This window comes from Ictidomys tridecemlineatus, chromosome 8 (assembly GCF_052094955.1).
Source record: "Ictidomys tridecemlineatus isolate mIctTri1 chromosome 8, mIctTri1.hap1, whole genome shotgun sequence".
In the NCBI taxonomy this organism is placed as follows: Eukaryota; Metazoa; Chordata; class Mammalia; order Rodentia; family Sciuridae; genus Ictidomys; species Ictidomys tridecemlineatus.
The window spans coordinates 47,507,691-47,527,000 of NC_135484.1; the positions used below are offsets into that span (position 1 = coordinate 47,507,691).

Below are 19,310 nucleotides of genomic sequence, written 5' to 3' on the forward strand. Positions count from 1 at the left end.
CTCCCCCTCCTCCTCCTTCTTCTTCTTTTTTGGTACAGTAGTTTCTCTTTGTAACCAGAAAGCATTTATTGGGCAGTTGCTTTAATTAGTGATGCTGATTTCACATTGTGAATAGCCAACAAAAACTCTAGTACTCAATATATTTGCTTTTGAAAACAAAAAGCAAAGTAATCAGAGGAAATTTATGGGGAGTGACCAAATTGAAACTTATTTGGAGGCACCTTTCCTATTTGCACAGCTAAACATCTTTGTGTTTATTTTTTAAATTGTTTTAAATTATAATTTGATATATATGACAGCAGAATGCATTCTAATTTGTATTACACATATAAAGCACAAATTTCCATATCTCTGGTTGTATATAAAGCATATTCACATCATTCATATCTCTATACATGTACTTATGGTAATGATGTCCATCACATTTCACTATCTTTTTTACCCCCTTGCCCCCTCCATTCCCTTCCCTCCCCTTTTTCCTATCTAGAGATCCTCTAATCTTCTCATGCTCCCCCTAACACACTATGAATCAGCTTCCTTATATCAGAGAAAACATTCTTCATTTGTTTTGGGGGGGATGGTCTAACTTCACTTAACATTATATTCTCCAACTCTATCCATTTACCTCCAAATGTCATGATTTTATCATCTTTTAATGCTGAGCAATACATCCTGTATATATATTACATTTTCATTATCCATCCATCTACTGAAGGGTATCTAGGTCGGTTCCAAAATTTAGCTATTGTGAATTGTGCTGCTATAAACATTGATGTGGTTGTGTCCCTGTAGTATGCTGTTTTTAAATTCTTTGGGTATAGAATAAGGAGTGGAATAGCTGTGTCAAATGTTGGTTCCATTCCCAGTTTTCCAAGGAATCTCCATACTGGCTGCACTATTTTTCAGTCCCACCAGTAATGTATGAGTATGCCTTTTCCCCCACATCCTCACCAACACTTATTGTTGTTTATGTTCTTAATAGCTGCACTTCTGAATGGAGTGAAATGAAATCTTAGAGTAGTTTTGATTTGCAATTCTCTAATTGCAAATTAGATGTTGAACATTTTTTATATATTTGTTGATTGATTGTATATCTTCTGAGAAATGACTTTTTAGTTCCTTGACCCATTTATTGATTGGGTTATTTGTTGTTTTGGTTTTAACTTCTTGAGTTCTTTATATATGCTAGAGATTAGTGCTCTACCTGATGTGGCATGGGGTAAAAATTTGCTCCCAAGCTGTATGCTCTCTATTCACCTCACTGATTGTTTCTGTTGCCAAGAAGTTCTTTCATTTGAATCCATCCCATTTATTAATTTCTCATTTTAATTCTTGCACCACAGGTGTCTTATTAAGGAAGTTGGGACTAATCTGATATAATGGATATTTGGTCCTACTTTTTCTTCTATTAGGTGCAGTGTCTCTGCTCTAATTCTAGGTCCATGATCCACTTTGAGTTGAGTTTTGTGCATGGTGAGAAATAGGGATTTAATTTTCTTTTGTTGCATATGGATTTCCAGTTTTCCCAGCTCCATTTGTTGAAGAGGCTCTCTTTTCTCCAATGCATGTTTTTGGCACCTTTGTCTAATATAAGATAACTGTAATTATGTGGGTTAGTCTCTCTGTTCTCTATTCTGTACCATTGGTCTACAAGTCTATTTTGGTGCAAATACCATGCTGTTTTTGTTACTGTTGCTCTGTAGTATAGTTTAATGTCTCATATGGTGATGCTGCCTGTTTCATTCTTCTTGCTAAGGATTGCTTTAGCTATTCTGGGTCTCTTTTTTTCCCAGACGAATTGCATAATTGATTTTCTATTACTATGAGAAATGTCATTGGGATTTTGATTGGAATTGCACTAAATTTGTATAGTTCTTTTGGTAATATGGTTATTTTGACAATATTAATTCTGCCTATCCAAGAATAAGGGATAACATTCCATCTTCTAAGGTCCTCTTTAATTTCTTTCTTTAGTGTTCTGTAGTTTTCATTGTAGAGATCTTTCACTTCTTTTGTTAAGTTGATTACCAAGTATTTTTTATTTTTTGAGGTTATTACAAATAGGGTAGTTTTCCTGATTTCTCTTTCAGAGGATTTGTAACTGATATACAGAAATGCCTTTGATTTATGAGTGTTGATTTTATATCCTGCTATTTTGATGAATTAATTTACTTGTTCTAGAAGTTCTCTGGTGAATTTTTTTTTTTTTTGGTCTTCTAGGCATAGAATCATATCATAGGCAAATAGTGCTAATTTGAGTTCTTCTTTTCCTATCCATATCCCTTTAATTTCTTTTGTCTGTCTAATTGCTCTGGCCAGTGTTTCAAGAACTTTGTTAAATAGAAGTGGTGAAAGAGAGCATTCCTGTCTTGTTCCAGTTTTTAGAGGGAATGCTTTCAATTTTTGTCCATTTAGAATGTTATTGGCCTGAAGCTTAGCATAAATAGCTTTTACAATGTTGAGATATGTTCCTGTTATCCCTAGTTTTTCTAGTGCTTTGAACATGAAGGGGTACTGTATTTTGTTGAATGCACTTTTTAATCTATTGAGACGATCATATGACTCATCTTTAAATCTATTGATGTGATACATTACATTTATTGATTTCCACATGTTGAACCAACCTTGTATCCCTGGGATAAACCCCACTTACTCTTGGTGCATAATCTTTTTGTCTTCAATTTGCCAGAATTTCATTGAGAACTTTCGCATCTATGTTCTTTAGAGATATTGGTCTGAAATGTGTCTTTGCCTAGTTTTGGATCAGGGTGATATTGGCCTCATTGAATGAATTTGGAAGTGCTACCTCTTTTTCTATTTCTTAAAATAAATTGATGAGTATTTGTATTAGTTCTTCTTTAAAGATCATGTAGAACTTGGCTGTGTATCCATCTGATCCTAGGCTTTTCTTGGTTGGTAGGCTTTTGATGGTGTCTTCTATTTCATTCCATTGAAATTTATTTGTTTAAATTCTGTATAGCACCTTATTCAATGTGGGCAAATCATATGACTCTAGATTTTTTTTTATTTTATTGGAGTATAAATTTTCCAAACTAATTTCTAATTATCTTCTGCATTTCTGTAGTGTCTGTTGTGATAAATTTTTTTCATCACACATGTTAGTAATTTGAGTTTTCTCTCTCCTTCTTTTCATTAGCATGGCTAAGGGTTTTTAATTTTATTTATTTATTTCAAGGAACCAACTTTTTCAATTATTATTGTTTTTCAATTTCATTGATTCCAGCTCTGATTTTAATTATTTACTGTCTTCTATTGCCTTTGGTTTGATTTGTTCTTCTTTTTCTAGGGCTTTGAGATGTAATGTTAAGTCAAATATTTGTTGACTTTTTCTTCTTTTAAGGAATGACCTCCATGCAAAGAACTTTCCTCTTAGTACTGCCTTCATAGTGTTCCAAAATTTTCGATATGTTGTATTTGTGTTCTCATTCACCTCTAAGAATTCTTAATCTCCACTTTGATGTCTTTTGTTCATTGTTCATTCAGTAGCATATTATTTGGCCTTCAGGTGTTGGAGTAGCTTTTGTTTTTTATTTTATCAATGATTTCTAATTTCATTCCATTACAATCTGAAAGAATACAGGGTAGTATCTCTACTTTTTACATATTTGACAAGATTTGCTTTGTGGCACATTATATGGTCTATTTTAGAGAAGGTTCTTTGTGCTGCTGAGAAGAAAGTGTATTTTTTCATCAAAGAATGAAATATTCTATATATGTCAGTCAAGTCTAAGTTGCTGATTATTCTATTGAGTTCTATAGTTTCTTTGTTTAGCTTTTGTTGGAATATCTATCCAGTGGTGAAAGTTTTCCAGAATAATTGTGTTGCAGTCTTCTTGAATTTTTAACTTGAGAAGAGTTTGTCTGATGAACATAGATGCTCTATTGTTTGGGGCATATAAATTTATTATCGTTATGTCTTGTTGATGAATAGTTCCCTTAAGCAATATGAAATGTTCTTCTTTATCCCTTTTGATTCATTTTGGCTGAAGTCTACTTCATTTCATATGAGGACAGAAACTCCTTGCTTCTTCAGTCCATGAGAGTGGCAAGATTTTTCCTAACCTTTCACCTTTAGTCTGTGGATGTCTTTTCCTATGAGATGAGTCTCTTGGAGGCAGCATATTGTTGGGTCTTTTTTTTTTAAATGCAGCTTGACAGTTTATGTCTTTTGATTGGTGAGTTTAGGCCATTAACTTTCAGGGTTATTATTGAGGCATGATTTTTATTCCCAGCCATTTTTGTTTATTTTTAGTATTTAACTTGACTTGATTTCTCCTTTGATGAGTTTTTCCTTTAGTATAATACCTCACTCTGCTGATTTACATCACTGCTTTTCAATTTCTCTTCATGGAATATTTTGCCTACAATGTTCTGTAGTGAAGACTTTCAAGTTGTAACTTCTTTAAATCTTTCTTATAATGGAAGGTTTTATTTCGTCATCAAATCTGAAGCTTAATTTTTATGGATATAAAATTTTGGTTGGCCTCCATTTTCTTTCAGAGGTTGGTATATGTTGTTCCAGGATCTTCTCTCTTTCAGGGTCTGGGTTTATAATCTGCACATAATCTAATTGGCTTCCCCCATATGTAATCTAATTCCTTTTTCTCATGGCTTTTAATATTTTCTCCTTTTTCTGTATGTTAGGTATTTTCATTATAATGTGACTTGGTGTGTATCTGTTGTGATTTTGAACATTTGGCCTCTTGAATTTGGTTTTCCAATTCATTCTTTATGTTTGGAAATGTTTCTGATATTATTTCATTGAATAGATTGCTCATTCCTTTGGTTTGGAACTTTATTCCTACCTTTATCTCAAGAACTCTTAAATTTGGTCTTTTTATGCTACCCCATATTTTTGAATATTCTGCTCATGATTTCTTACAATTTTCATCATTTGTTACATTCTTTTCAAATATATATAGAGAGAGTCTTCATTGTCTGAGGTCTTGTCTTACAAGTGGTCTAATCTGTTGATGATGCTTTCAACTGAACTTTTAATTTGTTTTATTATTTCTTTTATTTCAAGAATTTCTGTTTTTTGTAACCTCTATAACTTTATTAAGTAATCTTTTTCTTCCTGTATTTGTTTATGTAGCTCTGTGTCAAAATAATCTTTTGCTGCCTGTATTTGCTCTTTTATGGCATTCATTTATTCACAGAACATTTTAATCATGTACATCCTGAACTTCTCTGTAATTTTTTCTGCTCTGCTGGCCATGGATTCTAATAATGTGATATCTTGATAGGTTTGGGGAATTTTCTTCCCTTGTCTTTTCATATTGCTTGTATGTCTTTTCTTCTAGCACTGTGGATTCTAGGCATTACTGTTTTTACACTGTAGGCTTATAATTTACCTGTAGGGATTCAATACCTCTCCTTTCATGTGAAGGACGATGTTGTCAGATCCCAGTATAAACAATATACACCCTAAAAACAAATATTTTCCATTAAGATATTTACAGTTTGGTCACAATATACAGATATGGTGAATTCAGTTATTATCTACAATATACTCAGTAGATTTGTAAAAGGGTTTGCAGTTTCTAATGGTGGACAAAGAGCTGAGGGTGAGGAGTAAGATGATATGCTGAGGAAGAAGGAAGTGAGGATATAGAGTTGTTATGTTTTAGGAAGTGTGAAAGAGAAATCTAAAGAGTAAGATTCCTTACAGAAGAAGGGAGAGAAAGTAATTTTGGGTAGACAAATAAGTGAGAAGACAGTAGAGTACATAAAACAAATACAAATATATATTAAGAAAAATTAAAATAATGTTAAAGTAGTAAAAAGTGGTGGGATAAAAGGAATGTATAACATAGCTATAATGTGCTATTCAGATGTCCAAGTCCTCAAAATCCTAATTCATGCAAAGTACTTGGTTTCACATATGTTGGGAATGTAAGAGTAGGAGAAAATCCAGGGAAAGGAGAAAAAAAATCTTGAAGGAAGAAACGATTGCTTTGGTTGGAGATCAGTGTCTTTCCTGCTTCCCTTCTCATCTAATAGGTGTCCTCATCAGTTGTTAGCTGGTATCTCTGCCCTCAGGATGGTGAAGGTAACCAGGGTTCACTATGCTGAGATTGTGACTGCTGGGGAGAGGGCAGAGTTAGAAACTGGGTACCTGGCCAGCCAGAGTTCCAAACTGGAAAATGTCCCCTCCCCAGGATGGTGACAAAGGTGACCCAAGATGGAGGTGCCTGCTTTCAGCAGTGGGCTGTGGGTCCTGTGGGAGCCTAGTAATGGTGTGCAATGTGTGGCTGTCAGCTGACTTCATAGTCTGGGAAGTTTCCAGGTACAGACAGTCTCCTGCGAATAGGGGAATATCTTCACTGCTGCAGATTCCTAAGGTGGCAGCGACCGGGGAAGGCCCACATGGATAGATGGGGGTCCACATGGGAGTGACAGCCAGAGTCCCTGCATGTGGGAAGCTTATGGGTGTCCTGCGTGAGAGTGGCATGGGTGATTTCTGCTCAAGTGGGTGGTCAAAAGTTCTGTGCAAGTTTTAATGGTGCCCACTATGTTACCAGGTAATCCTGCATGGGTGAATAGTTGGGAGACCTACTCTGATGCTGTGGAGTGGAATCTTGGGCTGAGCACTGTGGCAGTGATTCCTATGCAGGAGCAGGAATATTGCTTACAGAGAAGCAGTATTCTCACTAGTTGAGTCCCAGGTCATGGAGTGACACAGAATGCTGCCTCCCTCTAGCCCACCATCCTGGATCTCACAAAAAATTCATTTTTACCACTCCTCTAAGCCAATCTGTGTTCTGATTTTTTTAAAAAAATATATTTAGTTTGGCTTTAGTAGAATTCGTATGAAGAGTATTTTCCAGTGTGGACTGTTTTGTAAGGGCTTCTTTCACTCAGCATATTGTTTGTTGTGATTTACCCATCCTATTGCACGTATCAGCAGTTTATTTCTTTTTTTCATTATATATCCAATGAATATACTATTTTCTTTTTGATGGTAACTAGGGTGTTTCCCGTTTCTGACCTTACATTTGCATGTTATATTGATTGACCTTCAATTTTACTTATTTTTTCCTAAATTTTTTTTATTAATTTATCCACTCAGTGATTTCTTAATGAATTTTCTGCTACTTTATGTCAGTTTTAAAAATCTATATTTTGTTAGGTTCTTTTTCACTACTGATATTTATTATCCTCTTCATTCATTACAAAAAATCCATTTTTCCCTCATTTCATTGAGCATGGACTTTATGGTCACCTTGAAATTCTGGTCTATTAGTGCCAATAGATGAATCATTGGGCATTAGTCACTGTATTAGTCAGCTTTTTTGTCATTGTGACCAAAAATTCCAATAAGAACAGAATAGGAAGAAGTTTATTTTGGAGCTTGTGGTTTTAAATGGCTGACTCCATTGCTTTGGGTTCAAGGTGAGGCCAAACATTGGGGTAGAAGATTATGGCAGATGAAAGCAGCTCAGAATGTGATAATCAGGAAGCAGAAGAGACAGACTGTCCTCACCAAAGGCAAAATATATACCCCAAATGTATGCTCCAAATGACCCACCTCCCCAGCCACACTCTATGTGCCTACAGTTACTACCCAGTCAATTCCTATCATCAGAATTAATGCACTGATTAGGTTAGGGCTCTCATAATTTGATCATTTCACCTCTAGTCTTTCTCATACTATCCCACACATATATAACCCATAAGTCCCCATTTTCTTTTTTCTTCAAAAAAACATTTACAATTTTCTGGGTTTTTTTAAGTAATTTTGAATTATTTCATTTATATAGTAAATGATGTGTTTTATTATTTACCTTCTGTCAAAAAATTTTTTTTCCCCTTTAAGCAGGCAGTTGCTAAATTACTGGAAGGAGGCTAAATTAAAACCATTCCCCATTCCAAACAGTGAATATCAGCTCAAATGTAAATTCAGTTTCTTTTCTGTTCCTTACCAGAACACACACACACACACACACACACACACACACACACACACACACATACACACACACATAATTGAGAAATTGAGTCAGAGCTCACACACATATTAAGGTCCTCCCTTATTTGACTTCTTGTCTTTTATTCATACCTCAATTACTGATATCTATACCTGCCATGCAGCCTATTTTCTAGTTACTGATCTGTATTTTAACAGATTCAATTCACAGGTCAGAAGATGTAAAAATAATAATAGTAGTGGTAATAGTAGTAATAGTAATAAGGAATGCAAAATGGTGGAAAACTAACTTCATCCTTTTCCCTTCTTCTAGTTGTTAACTACACTATAATACTCACCTGAACTTGGTCCCTCTTCAGGGACTCTGGGTAGGTATTCCATATATTTTTATCCAGAGTTCATTATTTTTACTTATAAATTGCTCTGACAGAGCTTACTCATGACCTACAGAGGAAATATAATTGTTTGTTTATAAGGTAGAAAGAATGTGGATGTTTAAAGGAGCATGGAAAATTAGCCAAAAATGAAGAGATTCTAAAAATACTGAAGATAGAAAAGGAAGAGATTAATGGAGTCTGGGCACTAAAGAAGAAGGCTAAAGAGACATCTATGAAACAGAATTAGGAGGAGATAAGTGTACAAGGAGGAAAGAAAAGATGCTTAATAGAGACAAAGTTTTATAGGTGTTTTGAAATAGATTTAGACTAAGTGTTCTTATCATTTTTTAATTATTTAATGTATGAAAATCTAAGTTGTATTTATGGTGTAGTCACTTTGGTAATATTATAAAGTACCTCCCATTAGAATAAAAAAGTGTTAAAGTATTCCATAACTCATATCCTTATTTCCAGCTCACCATATGAGCTCCCATAGCTCCCATAGCTCCTTATATTTATCATTGACTTTGGAATGAGTTCACATATCTCCTTGTGGGGAGGATTTTCTAGTTGAAGGGCTATATTAGTCCATTTTGTGATGTTATAGCAAAATAATTGAGGCTGGGTACCTTACAAAGCAAAGAAGTTTATTTTGGTTCATGGTTTCGGAGGCTGTAAGTCAAGATCATGGCACCAGCATCTGCTTGGTTTCTGGTGAGGGCTTCATAGGATTTTAACTCATGTAAGAAAAGTGGGAAAGAGAAGCAGACACATGTGATGGAGAGGAGGTACCAGAATGGCCTTGTAAAAATCCATTCTCACTCTGTCAATCCAGTCCTATGAGAGACAGAAATCACTCCCATGAGAAAACAGTAACTCTTTCTCAGTAATCCCAGCAGTGCTCAAACTCGTGATCAAACTTAGCACAAAAAGTGAAGCAAGCCAGATTTGAAACAATGAAAGAAGTAGGTACCTCAAATTCAACGTCTTTCTTCACAAACTGGATCCCAACAAGAAAAAATAATACATGAATAAAATAAAGAAATGCAACAGAATGCAGAAGACCCCAGAGGACCTGCACTCTCTTTTGAAGAAACCCTTGTGAACAGATTTTCAAACCTGCAATCTCTTCACATCACAACCGGGACCAAATTCCATGTCTTTCAATAGATGGATGAGAAGATATGCCAAATACAGAGTCACTTTTCTGGTTCTAAAGGAGACTAGCCAAGGTATTTATGATCACAGCAGAAGGTGAGAGAGATTGACACCTGAAATAAAATACAAATGAAACAATAGTTTACTTGGTATTATAACTGCCTCTACTTATCTCAATTTTCCTGAGAAAAAGGCAGAAACATTGAGACTGAACACAAGAAATATGTGAACAGCTTTACTCAATTTTTTAGTGTCTGCAACTGCTTCGCCTTTGATTCAAGAAGACCACAGACGCCAGGTTAAAATACTGCTGAGGTCATAAAGACTGTTGTCTCCAATAGCAGTAGCAGTATGGGTGTTAATGACTGGGTTAACCAGAAGTGACTACAGTCTTCTTACTGTTTTGGCTAAGTCCTGGGTGAGATAAAAATTTGTCTTTTCAGCTGTGATAAAAAAACACAACTCACACTATCTGCTGACGATTATGACACAAAATATCATTATGCCTGTAATTATTCTTTTATATAACATATCCAGTATAATTTGTTTTTAAAACCAATGGAAATACATAGAAGCAAATGAGGTGACCCATGATCAAGAATAAATTTCACAAGATTAACTTTCTGATGACCCAGTTATTGGGATTAACACACAAGGACCTTGAACAACTATTATAAGTATGTTCACGAATATACAGGAAAAGATGTAAAAAATTAATAGACATGTGAAAATCTCAGAAGAGACAGGAAAACTATGAAAAAGAATGAGGTAGAATTTTCACTTCAAGCAACCTAAGTACCACTAAAATCCCTGCACACTATATTTCAAAGAAATACAAAAGAATACTAAAAAAAATGAGAAAGGAAAGGCTGATAAGGAACGTGGATTCTAATTCCTCTGGGTTTTCCTTTGTATCTCACTGATATCAAACATGTATTTGAAGACAATGATAACCCAGAATTGTCAACAGGCACAGTCAACACAAAGCCCTGACTATGCTCTCTAACTAAAGACCCAGGAGGGGAGAGTGTACCAACATAGAAAACTTTTAACTAAATCCTTTTAAAAAATTATGGCCTTACCCCTACTCATTCCAGCAAAAATCAAATGGGGACCCGAGATTTTCACCTGTCAAGGCTGTACAGAGAGTCCAAAGCCACCATTGTAGTTGTTTCTGAGAAATTCAAGTAGGAAGCTGAGAATTTCATCCCTGTGGGCCAGTAGTGAATGTCTGGCTACCACTTGACCCATAACCTCTGCAAGTCCTGGGAACCTGAAACTCTCTCCTGCCAGTGGTAACAGCACCCCCCACCCTGCATTCATGGGATGGTATCACAGCAGGCCTGCTGAAAGTTCAACATTTTCACCATTGTTCAGTGTTTTGGGGATTGGTCCTATAGAAGTATCAATAGAAATCACTTGGGGTAGCTGAGCTGTCACCCTGCTCAGCAGTTAATGAAGGACACCGCTTTTCAATGTCAATGAAAGCCACAATGGGGCAACTGAACTTTTACTTCCATCTGGTAGGAACAAAGTACTGCTCTTTATCCCTTTTCAGAACAATATCAGAGGAGCTAGCTAGAACTGAAGATGTTCATAAAATACAGTCATGTAATACAGAAATGTCAAGGCTTTCTTCAACAACATTTGCCATTCCAAGAACAAAGAAAAACTGAAAATCAATGGGAGAACTACAAACAATGAAGACTGGGAAGACAGATACATCAGACTATCAGACAATATTTTAAAGCATACTTGATTATAAAAAAATGCTCCAGTGAGGAATTAAAACACATATTTAACATATTAAAAATAAGGAAACTTCAAATGAAGTCTGAAAACTATGAGCTCAGTGGTACAGTGATTCCCCAGCTTGCATGAGGCCTTAAGTTCAGTCCACAGCATGCAAAAAAAAAAAAAAAAAAAAAAACACACACACAAAAAAAAATAAAGTCTCTAAACTAAGCACATAAGCACAAAGAAATTTTTTAAAGCAGCCAGAATAAAAAATATTCAACACTTTTTGAAAGATAGCAGCTTTCTTATAAGAAACCATGGAGGCCAGAGGAAGAGATAGAACATTTTTGAAGTGCTGACAGAAAGTACTGTCAATCAGAATCCTATATTCAGTAAAAATATTCCTCACAATTGAAGAGGAAATCAAAGCATTCTCATATTAATAAAAATAAATTTATTACCAGTAGAACTTCCATGAAAGAATGGCCCAAATTCTCTAATCAGAAATGGAAATATTAAAGAATAAACCATGTAACATTAGAAATAAAGGGAAAAGACAGTAAATAAAAATATGAATAAGCAAAATAGACTTTTCTCTTCTCCAGTTTTCTAAATTAGGCTTGATTGTTGAAGCAAAACAATGTAACAATGTTTGATATATTTTGATATAAATGTGGGGGAAGTGTTGAAAATAATATTATAAATGGATGAAGGTAAAAGATATAAAGTACTTGAAGCCTTTTCTATTTCACTCGAAATGGTAAAATGCCAATACCAATGCAATGGCAAGGATATGGTTTGAGTGTGACCCCTAGAGATTTATGTGCTGAAATATACTCCTCATCATGAAGCAGTAAGAAAACAGAAACTTGATCCAACTGTGGTGTTGAAAAGTGGGCTTCAGGAAGTAACAAGAAAAAGATAAGTCCATCAGGGTGGAGCTCCCCTGATTTAATTCCAGTACTTTATAAGAAGTGGGAAAGAGATCAGAAGAGACAAACACACACACACACACACACACACACACACACACACACACACACTTATGTGATCCTGTTCTCTTTCCATGTGATGCCGTGACCCACCTGAGAACTTTCCCAGCAAAAACACCATCACTAGATGTAGCCTCTCATCCCTGAACCAGAGCTGAGAGCTCAAATAAACCCCTTTTTATTTAAAATGAAGCAGCCTTGGGTATTTTGTTATAGTAAGTGAAAACAGACTAATAAAATTAGTAGACTGAAAATTTATGTACATGTAATCAGATACCTAAAGCAGCTACTATAAAATGTATACAAAAAGATACATTCAAAAACAAGATAGATCAAAAGAATTCTAAGACAACATCATAACCCAAAGACAAGCAGAATAAATAAAGGATAAGATAAAATTATACAGTTAAACCCTTTGATATCAGCAATTACATTAAAGGTATACATTAATTAAGGATGGAAATTGTCAAAATGCATGAAAATATGACAAAATTATATTTTGTCTATAATAAATTCATGTCAAATATAATGCCATAGATAATTTGCAATAGAGTGAACACATATATGTGATATATAATATATAATATGCAATAAATTCATATTTTATGTATAAAATATTAATTATTTTTATAAAAATAATTATCAAAAGAAATAAAAAGTAGTTATGATAATATCAGATAAACTTCAAAACAAATAAAGTCCCATATCATACACAAGGGAGGATATCATGTAATAACAAAAAGTAAATCTATCAAGAAGACCTGGCTATTCTAAATGTACTTATACCAAACAACAGAGATACAAATATATGAGGCCTAAAGGTGATAGAACTTCACCACAATGGAAAATTTTAAAATTATTTCAAAAGTGATAGAACTTAATGAGGAATAAACAAATCTATAATAATGGTTGGAGACCAAATGCCTGTCCCTCAACAATTAATAGTATAATTGGATATAAAATCACAAAGGAAATTGCAATTAAAATGTCTAATCAATGTTCAAAAAGTACTTCATTTGATGTTAGCAGAAAATATGTTTATTTCTAGTGCTAATGGGATAAATATTAAGATAGAACTATTGGGTTATAAAACAAAACTCAACAAATTTAAATAAATATTATTCAGAGTATATTCTCTGACCATAGTGAAATCATGCTAAAAGTCAACAAAATTAATATTTAAAGAAAACACCAAGCACATATACTGAAAAAGCCACATCTGAATAATCTGTGAACCAAAGAGGAAGTGTTAGAAGAAATGACAAAATGAATGACTCTCTTTCTCTCTCTCTCTCTCTCTCTCTCTCTCTCTCTCTCTCTCTCTCTCTCTCTCTCTAACTCATCAACAGAGAAATGGAGATTCATCAGTAAAAATGGACTACTTAAATACTCAGCAACAATAAAGTATGCTGAGAAAAAGAAGCTATGCATTTACAAGAAAGAAATAAAGAAATATAAATATAAGAAATAAAACCAAACCAAGGAGAAATAAATGAGAATCATGGTTCTGTGTAGGAGGTGAGGGATTGACAAAAGGAGCAAAACGGAATTTCCAAAACTTATCACCCTGAATATTTGAGTTGCCATCATTTTTTAAATGCAGTCCTACTTTAATATAGACACAAAAATTAAATGAAACAAAGAACAGAATATTTAACTGTATCTGTCTCCCTCCCCCTTTTTTAAGGAGGTAAAGGGGTGTATCAATGAAGAGGTTTTATCCTTTGAAGTACCTCTCAACATCTAATGAATCCTTTACGGCCCTGTCCTAAATCAGTGCTTCATTTGAACTGAGACAATCTCTGTATTTATTCCCTTGCCTTCAGTCCTGTTACTCTTACCTATCATGCTAAATTTCCCGAGTAATTAAAAGAATGGGGAAAAAAGTTTTGTTCTAGCCCTTAGCACAAAAGTTTCACCTTGACTTTCTGTCTGCAAATTCACCCACCACAACTGAAGCTACCTCTAAGATTGCAGTTTAGATTGGCTTCAGCATCTTAGCACACAATTCTATATTTGTCTTTCATGCAGTTGCTTATGTTATCTCTGCCCCAAATGCCTTTCTGTCTCAGTTTCATGCTATAACACCTTCCTTCTTTGTGAATAAGTTATGTGGTAAACACCTCCTCTTCCTTGACAGGACTCTGGAAACTGGATGAGGATAAGTAAGAAAATTAAAGGATATGCACTAAAAACTATATTACATATAAATATAACTAATAGCACACAATTAACACTTTTGAAAAAAATTCTTCAGACTGTTGTACCATAGAGGTATTTTAACCAACCATATCAATTCTACATTCTCAAAACCTTAAACTTTTCAAAGTCTGAGGCATTTTTCAGTTTTCTGAATTTTAAACAAAATTTATACTTTCATAAATAGATAATAGTATTAAATTAAATTTTGGGGGCACTTTACTAATTTGACCAAAATTACAGTAAATTTTTATCACTAATTTGACAAACTCTCCAACACTTGAAGTCTTTTAAGATAGTTGTCAGTAGTCCAATAAAATTAATGTTTCCTTTTCTGTGAGTCATGAACATAATAAAAAAATGGGGTAACATATATCTGAAAGTAACTAATATCTCAGTGTTTACTCTTGGAAATGTTTGGATCTCAGCAATTTTTGATTATGGGTGAAATGGTCTTAAATGAAACATATGGAGTTCAGAGTTTCTTTTTCCTTAAGTTAAAATCATTTAAGAAATGACTTAAAAAGTCAATGTGATGTAGTGTCAGCTGTGGGAAAATCTATTACCATTTTTAGTTCTGCTACTCATTAAGGCCTGAGCTCTGAAGCAAGCCATTCTTCTTATCAAAGTTTGCATTTCAATATTTTAAATATGGTTACAATTGAATATTCTCTCTTTACCCTGGAGTTCTGAGAAATAAAGTCCTTTGCGCAAGATAAATTTATTTTTAAACCCTGTGCTGCTGCTGCTGCTTATATGATCTTAGGCAAAATTTTTAGTTTTAGTTTTCTTAACTAAAAATTTGATTTTCTTAGTATACATAATGGGCATAATAATATCTTTATAATAAAGCTATTTTTTAAAAATGAAATAATGGGTATTTAATTAAAATCTTGAAAAACATACAACAGAGCCCCAAGTTATAAGCAATAGAGTGCTCAATGTGCAACACATCCAATATTTAGTAATTTAGCAGGAAGTCTAACATACTATCCTGTACCTGTTAACCTATTCTCTCGGTGTCAATATGAGAAACCCCCAAATGCATCCTGTGCTATTCCATTCAAAAGGTCAGTTGTGTTTGTATCTTTTATGATGCTTAACTTTGACCTCACCAGTGTCCTTCCCAACATACCTAAGAAGGCCACTCTGGAAGGATGTAGGTCAATGCTGTCCTACTGCTACAATAAGATCTTGGCATAGGCCATTCCATTGTCTGATGTAGTCCCTGTTTCCAGATGTTGCTAACCATGCAGGGTTGGCATCTGTGCTATTCCATGCTACATCCAAAACAAGGGAGGTTGAATATAAACCCTATGGTCAGTTTGCTGATACTTTGACTCATAAGAGCTTATTGTGGGACTTGCAGTAACTCTGGGAGCACCATTCTTCCACCAGCACTGTATTTTACTATAGTCAAAATTGGACTGAGCTCCCCAGATTGCAGTTCTGGAAAAAGAAAACCACTTGCCTTTTCTTCTTAAGCTCTCTTCATTAAAAATTGCTTCACTCTTGAATAATGTATTTTGGGAAAGTTTGGGTGTCCTTCCTGAGAGACTTAAAACTATGACTCATCTGATTTGTGCCCTGGGCATCTCTCTCTCACATTGATGTTCATTACTCTTGCCAAACACTGAATTCCAAAGAGAACAGCTCTACCCAGAGTTAAGGAGCTTTAAATTTTGGAAAAAGAGGTTACCAATTTGGCTTCCCTTTTCTTTCCAGAAAGTCCCTAATTCTTTACACAAATTTGAATATATCCTCAGCAAAATTCACAAAAATAATAGAGTAAGATTTTCCAAAAAAAAGAACTTGTAAATATATTTCATAAATACTGTAGTTTCAAGAACACTTCAGCATGTTTTGAACAAATAGAGTAATTTTAATATCCCAAATGATTTAGGCAAAACCCAGATAAGTGTAAAAAATGTTTGGGAACTACATGATTTTTATATAGTTGGAGAATTGGTTTTATATGCATTTTTTTTCCTCTGCAGTATCTCATTTTCAGAAATGTTCATGGTGTCCTTGACATAACATTGATAATTTCACAATACTGAAGCCAAGTAAGAAGCTTTGAGACCAAACTTCCAATAAAATAAAAGTATCTCTGCATTTACCTTTTAAACTTCTTTGAATTCTGAATATAGGGTTGTCATTGAAAAACAATCAGCTACTTTGTAATATTGAGACTTTAATAATTTCACAATAATTTATGCTGATATAAAATCCAGAATAAAAAGATGAATGACAAAAATGGACTACAAAATTCACTTCCTGAATTTAATTTGAAATATTTGCTACACAAATAGTTTATTCTCCTTGTTTAAAACAACATGAAAGCATATTTTAAAAACACGTTATCTACCTCCTACTTATTCTACTCTTGAATAACCAGTAAGTAAAATTAACAATTACTGGCATACAGATACCCACACAGAGATACATACACAAGTCATTAAAAAAAGATATTATAGGCTACTGTTACAAAAATGTTTGCAAAATCAGTATTAGTTTACAAGATGAAGATATTTTAAAGGGGATGGAATTACCGTATTTTTGTCCTGCCAAAGAAATAGACATTTTTAAAAATATCTTTCTAGTTGTAGTTGGACACAATATCTTTATTTATTTTTATGTGGTGCTGAGGATCAAACCCAGTGCCTCACACATGCAAGGCTGGTGCTCTACCAATGAGCTACAGCCCCAGCCTCATTTCTTTTATTTGTAATAAAAACAAATTCAACCAAAAAAAAAAATCACAAGATGATGAGGTCTAGTTTCTTCAGAGTGATATTGAATATATTATTTAAACAGACTTTATAAAAATACTTGTTGCATAATAGAACAGGTCCTCATTTTTGCATTAAACATAAAGTTATCAGTTGAAAATTGAAAGCAAAATGAACAGTTAGTAGTGTATTTCTTAAAGATATACCTAAAAGTAGCTCTTTCCATAATTTGGAAGATGTCCATTCCATACGGTTGGATAGTCTAAAGTTAAAGTGATCATGAGGTAATGATTAGCATTTCTTTGTTTCTTTTCACAGTAACATGGCCAAGTAAATAAATGGTTGGTAATCATACCATATTATATATCTCATAATTAAATTTAAATTTGACTCCTGATCCAAATTAAATTTGGTAAGTATTCACTTTCTGTCTTTCAGATTTATTTGTTCACACGTATTTCCTGAAAATAATGTTTTCATTTTTCTAAATGTCTTTGCATCTCTCTGTTTCTCTCCATAGTAGAAGTTGTTCAAAAGTTGTCTTATGCTTGAATTCTCCCTCATAGTTATGATCCAGTTTTAAGATATTGGCCATCTATCTCCAAATGTATAAATCTCTGAATATGATACAAAACTATTAATGACATCTCACATGTATTTTCATTAGAAGAGGTCAAAGAAGATCATAAAACTAAAGGTACAATATATAATACCCCATTTTCTTGAAACCAAAAAGTTTTCCCCTTTCAAAACTGTATACCTTTAAGGTATAGAACATCATGTTTTAATATCCATATCCATATATGTATATATATACACACAACACGTAATAAAGAGTTTGCTACAATCAAACAACTCAACTTACTCATCATCCCAGATAGTTTTCTTTCTTTTCATTTTTTATGTATGTGTGTTACAAGTACTTAAATTTACTCTGTTAGCAAATTACCAGAATGCAGTATAATATCCTTAACTTTAGTCCTCCTTTTGTATGTTAGGTCTTCTAGACCTCCTCATCCTATGTTGCTGCTACTCTGAATGCTTTGCCTTTTATCTCTCCATTCACCCCACCATGTCCCTCTCCCCTGGTAATTACTATTATAGTCTCTGCTTGTGTGTGTTTGACTATTTTAGATTCCAAATATAAGTAATATAATACAATGTTTTTCTTTCTTTATGTGACATATTTCATGTAGCATAATGTCCTCTGGATACATGCATATTGTCCCAAATGGCAGGATACACCTTTGTTAAGTCTGAATAATAATATTTCATTGTATGTCACTATTTCCTCATCTAGTCTTCTGGTAGTGGACATGTCAGTTGTGTCTCTTAATTCTGGGGTTGACTCTATCATTGTTTATACTTATTCATTCCCTCTTCATTGTAAGATTATATATAGATCCCTGCTCATGGCCATGTGACTTGTCCTCCTTCTGTGAAAAGAATTCCATGGCTGAGCCATTATACTTTGACCTGATTGTGTGATTGACTTTGGCCAATGGAAAGTAAGTTACATGACATGTACCATATTTGGGCGGAAGCTTTAAACACTATTGCATGGTTTGGCTCAAGGCTTGTTCTTTTCCTGTGCTATGAAAATACATATGTTTCACACAAGGACTGCTCTTTCAGGCTGGATCTTATAAGATACTGTGATTTGGGGGTAAGAAAAGTATTATTATGTTTTGAGTGAAGTCTTGAATTACTTTATTTTTTATCTTAATTTTTCATGAATATTAGTTGTGCATTCCAATTGATTCCAGTGTGTTATTTTGATTCATGCATGTGTATGCTTTGATCAATCCACCATCTCTACCACCTTTCTCTCCCCTACATCCCTATCCCATTCCAGGGAATGTATTATAACAACAAAACTGACTAATGCTAATAAAATTTGGGACATTAAAGCTAACTAACACTAAATTTGGAAAGAAAATTAGATGCTTACCTCTAAAGTGATTATAAATACACTACTATAGAAGTGAGCTCTTCATTAAGTTTACTCCAACCCAACCCATTCTCTTTACTGCACATCTGACTGAATTATAGCATAACAAAAATCCATACCTTATCTTTACAGTAACAAGTTAGAAATTTAAAGATATTTTCAACCACAAGCACTATAATTGGAAGTGTAACCATGACTTAATCTTTTATCTTC

General features: G+C 33.9%; 1 long non-coding RNA gene across 2 annotated transcripts in view; it reads right to left on the reverse strand.

The window, feature by feature from the left end:
* Window positions 1–19,310, reverse strand: part of LOC144366082 (uncharacterized) — a 149,327-nt gene that overhangs the window by 56,582 nt on the left and 73,435 nt on the right. The window contains exons 5-6 of one of the 2 annotated variants that reach the window (XR_013424933.1): window positions 9,448–9,599; window positions 8,981–9,165 (exon numbers count right to left, since the gene is read on the reverse strand). The exons of the other annotated variant lie outside the window; for it this stretch is intronic. This is a non-coding gene — a long non-coding RNA (uncharacterized LOC144366082). Of the gene's footprint in view, window positions 1–8,980; window positions 9,166–9,447; window positions 9,600–19,310 lie in introns of those variants that run through there. 2 annotated transcript variants of the gene reach the window in all.